The following is a 7,161-nucleotide window of genomic DNA, read 5'->3' on the forward strand; positions in this document are numbered from 1 at the left end:
TAGTGCACATATCAAAAACAAAAATAAACGCTCTCCTTTTCATAGAAGTAATAGTGTACATATTAGAAAACGAAACTAAACTCTGTCCTTTTCATAGCAGTAATAGTGCACATATAAAAAAAAAAAAAAACTGTCCTTTTCTTAGCAGTAATAGTGCACATATCAAAAACAAAAACAAAAAAACTCTGTCCTTATCACAGCAGTAATAGTGTACATATAAAAAAACAAAAATAAACTCTGTCCTTTTCATAGCAGTAATAGTGCACATATTAAAAAAAATAAACTGTCCTTTTCATAGCAGTAATAAGTCTACATATCAAAAACAAAAATAAACTCTGTCCTTTAAATAGCAGTAATAGTGCACATATTAAAAAACAACAATAAACTCTGTCCTTTTCGTAGCAGTAATAGTGCGCATATCAAAAACAAAAGTAAACTCTGTCCTTTTCATAACAATAATGCACATATTAAAAAACAAAAGTAAACTGTTCACTTTAATCCATTTAATCTGGCAGTGTAGTATTTATTTAGTGGGGTTTTTTTTTATTTTTTTTTATTTTTTTAAAGTTTATTTTTTTTACTGTTTATTTTTTACTGTTTATTTTTTATACAGGACTAATTATTATAGATTTCTTTTAGGACGTTGTACACTGCTGGTCCTGAGTACAAATTTAGTTTCATGTATAAACATACAAATGAAAATAAATTTGGACCTTGAACCTTGAAAAACAGCCGAAGTGATCAATAAAATGAACAAAAATGAATAATAAACTACAAAAATAATAAGAAATGTGAACAAAATGAGCCAGAAACTGAACAAAACTGAAGAAAAACTAATGAACCCATGGAGTTGGATCAATGACAGTGGATGGACACACTGGGTTTATGTTCAGTATCAATGAAATAAACAATGAATGAATAAAACTTGTCAAAATCCAAAGTAACATGAAAAAATAAACACGAAAATTAACCAAAATTAGTAAAAAAAAAAAAAAAAAAAAAAAAAAAAGCAACAAGATGAACAAAAATTAATAATAAATGAACAAAATCATTATCACGAACAAAATAAGCAACAAACTGAACAAAATTAAAGAAAAATAATAAAATTGACCAAAAAAAAAAAAAGATAAATAAAATGAACACAAATGAATAAGAAAATTAACAAAAATAATAAACAACAAGAACAAAATAAGCCACAAACTAAATGAAAGTGTAGGAAAAACACACTGGGTTTGTGTTCAATTCATGATAGATTTGGATAAAAAAAGTCATGTTTTCTGCAGATTTCACTGTTTTCATATGATAACCTTTGAATTTACTCAGTTTTATGAACATGGTCAGTGAATTAAATATAAGAAAACATAGGATTTACACTGAAAAATAAAAGGTAAAATACAGAGGATAATTATAATAAATGGTGACAAATCACTTAAAAAAAAAAAAAAGTTAAATACAGATAAAAGTTCATTTGGGATCTGACACCAGAGTTTCACTGGGTGTTTAAGGGTTCAGAACGGTGGCCCAGTGGTGCAACAGCCCAAAAAATTATCAACTATAAGAAAAAAAAGACAACAGCCCAAAAAATTATAAGAAAAAAAAGAGAACAGCCCAAAAAATGATCCATATAAGAAAAAAAGGCAACAGCCCGAAAAAAAATTATAGACTATAAAGAAAAAAAAGAGTACAGCCCCAAAAATTATCCATGTAAGAAAAACAGACAACAGCCCAAAAAATTATCCACAAGCCCCCAAAAAATATCCACTATATATTTTTAAAATAACTTTATTTTTTGCGCACCAACCTCCACTTTCCGGCGGATTACTTCGTTAGCATTAGCTGTATTAGCTGAAGGCCTTAAAAATTTTTAGCCTATGCTTTTTTTTTTTTTTTTTTTTCTTCTAATGGATAATTTTTTGGACTGCTCTCTTTTTTTTTTTCTTATACTGGATAATGTTTTGGGCTGTTCTCTTTTTTTTCTTATAGTGGATAATTTTTGGGGCTGTTCTCTTTTTTTTCTTACAGTGGATAATTTTTGGGGGGGCTGTTCTCTTTTTTTTTCTTACAGAGGATAATTTTTTGAGCTGTTCTCTTTTATTCTTACAGTGGATCATTTTTTGGGCTGTTGTCTTTTTTTCTTATAATGGATAACTTTTTGGACTGTTGTCTTTTTTTTCCTCTAGTGGATAATTTTTTGGGCTGTTGTCTTTTTTTTCTGATAGTGGATAATATTTTGGGCTGTTGTCTTTTTTTTCTTACAGTGGATCATTTTTTGGGCTGTTCTCTTTTTTTCTTACAGTGGATAATTTTTTGGGCTGTTGTCTTTTTTTCTTATAGCGGATAATTTTTTGGGCTGTTGTCTTTTTTTCTTATAGTGGATAATTTTTTGGGCTATTGTCTTTTTTTCTTACAGTGGATAATTTTTTGGGCTGTTCTCCGTTTGTTTTCTTACAATGGATAATTTTTTTGGGCTGTTGCCTTTTTTTCTTTCAGTGATAATTTTTTGAGCTGTTTCCTTTTTTTTCTTATAGTGGATAATTTTTTGGGCTGTTCTCTTTTTTTCTTATAATGGATAATTTTTTGGGCTGTTGTCTTTTTTTCTTACAGTGGATAATTTTTCGGGCTGATGTCTTTTTTTTCTTACAGTGGATAATTTTTTGGGCTGTTCTCCGTTTGTTTTCTTACAATGGATAATTTTTTTGGGCTGTTGCCTTTTTTTCTTTCAGTGATAATTTTTTGAGCTGTTCTCTTTTTTTTCTTATAGTGGATAATTTTTGGGGCTGTTGTCTTTTTTTCTTATAGTGGATAATTTTTTGGGCTATTGTCTTTTTTTCTTACAGTGGATAATTTTTTGGGCTGTTCTCCGTTTGTTTTCTTACAATGGATAATTTTTTTGGGCTGTTGCCTTTTTTTCTTTCAGTGATAATTTTTTGAGCTGTTTCCTTTTTTTTCTTATAGTGGATAATTTTTTGGGCTGTTCTCTTTTCTTCTTATAATGGATAATTTTTTGGGCTGTTGTCTTTTTTTCTTACAGTGGATAATTTTTCGGGCTGTTGTCTTTTTTTTCTTATAGTGGATAATTTTTTGGGCTGTTCTCTTTTTTTCTTATAATGGATAATTTTTTGGGCTGTTGTCTTTTTTTTTTACAGTGGATAATTTTTCGGGCTGTTGTCTTTTTTTTCTTACAGTGGATAATTTTTTGGGCTGTTCTCCGTTTGTTTTCTTACAATGGATAATTTTTTTGGGCTGTTGCCTTTTTTTCTTTCAGTGATAATTCTTTGGGCTGTTGTCTTTTTTTTCTTATAGTGGATAATTTTTGGGACTGTTGTCTTTTTTTCTTACAGTGGATAATTTTTAGGGCTGTTCTCTTTTCTTTCTTATAGTGGATAATTTTTTGGACTGTTGTTTTTTTTTCTTATAGTAGATAATTTTTGAGCTGTTCTATTTTTTTCTTATAGTGGATAATTTTTTGGGCTGTTCTCTTTTCTTTCTTATAGTGGATCATTTTTTGGGCTGTTGTCTTTTTTTCTTATAGTGGATAATTTTTGAGCTGTTCTATTTTTTTCTTATAGTGGATAATTTTTTGGGCTGTTACACCTCTGGGCCGCCACAGTTTTCTCATTCCATTTGAATAAGCAAGTGTTTGAGGTGTGGTGTAGTGCCACAGGTGGACCAGAGGAGGGCACTGTGGACTGTATTCCACCTCAGACCTTCTCTAACAGACACATGAGCTGCAGATGGATCAGATGGATCTGTTGGATCTGCTGGATGGTTTAATGCAGGGCTCTCAAACTCATTTTAGTTCAGGTTCCACATTCAGCCCAGTTTCATCTCAAGCGGGCCGAACCATTAAAATAACAGCAGAATAACTTATAACACACTGGGTTTATGACTATATATGTTAAATAGTAATTAAAATGAGAAAATTAAAAAAAAAAAAATCACTGGAATTCAGTAAAAAAAAGAATAAAATCTGTGAGAAAATGAAGACAAACAGTCAAAGTATATAATAAAATGAATAAAAAATTGACAAAAACAATAATCAAAAAAAAAAAAAAAAAAAAAAAAATAGCCACAAACTGAATTAAATTATAAGAAAAATAATAAATAACAACAAAATGAACAAAAACTGCCGAAGTAATCAATAAAATGAAGAAAATCAATAAAACAAATTAACAAAAAAAAAAAGCAAATAGAACAAAATTAGCCACAAAATGAACAAAACTGAAGAATAAAATAATAAATACATATTAAGATAAACCCAGTTTCATGGATGGACCCACACAAGTGACTGTAGTGTGTGTGTGTGTGTGTGTGTGTGTGTGTGTGTGTGTGTCCTCACATGTCCATATGTTTTATGCATTAACCCATGTCTCTGCTGTGGACAGATGGACAGATCCCAGGGACTCTGCAGCCTATAGAGAGGAGGAAATGATGGTCCACACGGTGCCACTGCTGCTGAGCAGGTCTGGACTGAGCAGGTCTGGACTGAGCAGGTCTGGACTGAACAGGTCTGGACTGAACAGGTCTGGACTGCATAGACCACTCAGATCGGTGGACTGAAGGAGCATCAGCGTTAGACTGGGACAAAGGTTCTAATAGCTTTGGATTTTTCATTCTAGTTTAGTTTTATTCAGTTTTGACTTTTTTTCTCTAATTCACTTCTTCTTAATTCATTTTCAGAGCAGGTTTGACAGTTTTTTATTAGTTTTCATTTTTTTCTAAATGCTTAGTTTCAGTTTAATTTTAGTATTAATTTTAGTTTTGTCGTATCTTTTCTCCTCTTCTCCGTCGTATTCAAATAAATCCCAGACAGGACTCTGCTGCTTTCTCCCAACTTTAGTCTCCATGTTTCCAGGTAGAGTGGGGACCAGAAGATGACTGGAAACCACAAGTGACGGACCGTTAAGTGTCGTACGGTGCCAGCAGAGAAAACTGCTAGAGTGAAATAAATCAATTTCGTATCAATCCGACATTGACAAAGATGAAAACGAAGGGAATTTTATCCATAATTTTTATCTGTTTTAGTTAGTTTTGTGAACACATAATACAGTTTCAGTTTTTGATCTTTTTGGGTTTTTTTTTCTTTTAATTATAGTTTTTATTTATTTCAGTTAACAAAAATGTTTTTACAATTCTAGTTTTCGTTAACGATAATTACCTTGGTCCAGATCAGGTCCAGATCAGGTTCCAGATCAGGTTCCAGATCAGGTCCAGATCAGGCAGGATCACTGTCCCAGATGGACGACCAAATCCGAGAACCAAACCAGGTTTAATCCAACCATTAGTCCAATGTTCTGTTCAACTGGACTAATGTGGTCCAACATAAAAACACAACAGCAGAAGAAGAAAAACAAACATGTAGAGCCTGTTCATATTAGTTCCAGTTGTTCATGTTATGTTCAAAGGGAAAAGGATCAATGTGGATGTTTTTCTAATGGATTAAATCCGGTTGTTCTACTTTTTGTACCTTTTAAAAATAATGCTGTTGTTTTCTCTGTATGTTCTTATTGTGTGTTTGACTTTTATTGTGTTTTATGTATATTTTATATGTATGTTTGTGGATGTACAGATGTGAGTTCTGTTTGGTGTTCTCCTGCTGCTGTCTGTTCCAGGACATTTTTAATCTCTACGAGCTTTTTCCTGCTTAAATAAAGGTTATGACAGGGGTGTCAAACATGCGTCCCGGGGGCCAAATGCGCCCCGCCAAAGGTTCCAATCCGGCCCACAGGATGAATTTACAAAGTGCAAAAATTCCACAGTCAAGGCTGTGGAACTCATTTTAGTTCAGGTTCCACATACAGACCAACATGCTCTACAGTCAAATAATAACAGCAGAATAACCGACAAAAAAGAAGGACTCCATAGATTCTTCTCGGTTTAATGTGAAAAAAAAAAAAAAAAAAAATTACATTATGTTTGTAAATAATGACAACTTCAAATGTTTGTCTTTGTTTTAGTGCAAAAAAATAACATTAAATTATGAAAATATTCACATTTATAAACTATCCTGTAACAATAAAATGTGAATCACCTGAACAAATATGAACAACCTGTGTTATATTTGCTGTAGATAATATTTTTCATTGCTTATCAAAATGTGCCATCTAGTGGCCATTGTCAGTTCCCTTTGTTTAGAACAGTAGAAGAAGAATTAGACCAGAAGGTAAAAACGTTCTCACCGCAGTACATGGCAGCTCTATTTTCCTTTTAAACATGATACTAACAATCTAGAATTTATTGTAAATTTGTTCATATTATTTGGAAAATTTCATATACATAAAAACAAGTATACTAAAACACACCCACATTTTAAAATCTTCCTATTAAAATTTGAAAATTATATTAAATCTTTAGAGTTCATTTACAATTAAAAAAAAAAAAAAAAAAAGCACTAACACTTTGGCTATTTATAAACAATTTTTTAAATACTGACTGAACTCTCTGTTGCATTTATTTATTTATATTTGTCAAATTTATTATTTTTTATTTATTTACTTATTTCCTTTTTTTTTTTTTTTTTTTTTAACGATTATTTGGATATTATGCTTTGTATTTTTAAATCTATGCATTATTTTCTTAAACTTATATGTTCAAATGCTTTTTCCCTTTTGACATTTTGTTTGTTTAAAATTTTGTACTGTATACTCAAATGTTGTTAATAAAGTTGGGGGAAAAAAACAGCTCTATTTTCCTGAGTTTCTTTTATTTTAGGTGTTTGTTAAAGCATCGTCTGTAAGTACTATATGGTAAAAAATTATTGTACACTTTATACATTGCTGTTTGGTCGCGCATTTGAGGGTCAGAACGTTCTCATTGCACTATAAAATGTATAAAACCGCTATGCTAATCGTTATGCTAACCGCGATGCTAACTCCGATGCTAGCGGTTTCAACACATGTGGATGTACTGGTTGTATCCTGTGATCATCATTTGACATGAATACTGATGAAGATATTTCTATTGTTACTTTCTATTGTCTCTATTGTTACAGTTTCACAAAAACCATAGGAATTATTCGGTAAACTCCATTGATCAAACCACCAGAGTCTGTGAAGTTTCTGGATTCATGTTTAGCTATTTGGAGAGCTGGTCCGGCAACAAACGAGGTCATTTACAACCTGAAATGTCTAAAGAAAATTCAGCCTAATTTGAACTAGTTTC

Source organism: Sphaeramia orbicularis, chromosome 3 (assembly GCF_902148855.1).
Source record: "Sphaeramia orbicularis chromosome 3, fSphaOr1.1, whole genome shotgun sequence".
Taxonomy (NCBI): Eukaryota; Metazoa; Chordata; class Actinopteri; order Kurtiformes; family Apogonidae; genus Sphaeramia; species Sphaeramia orbicularis.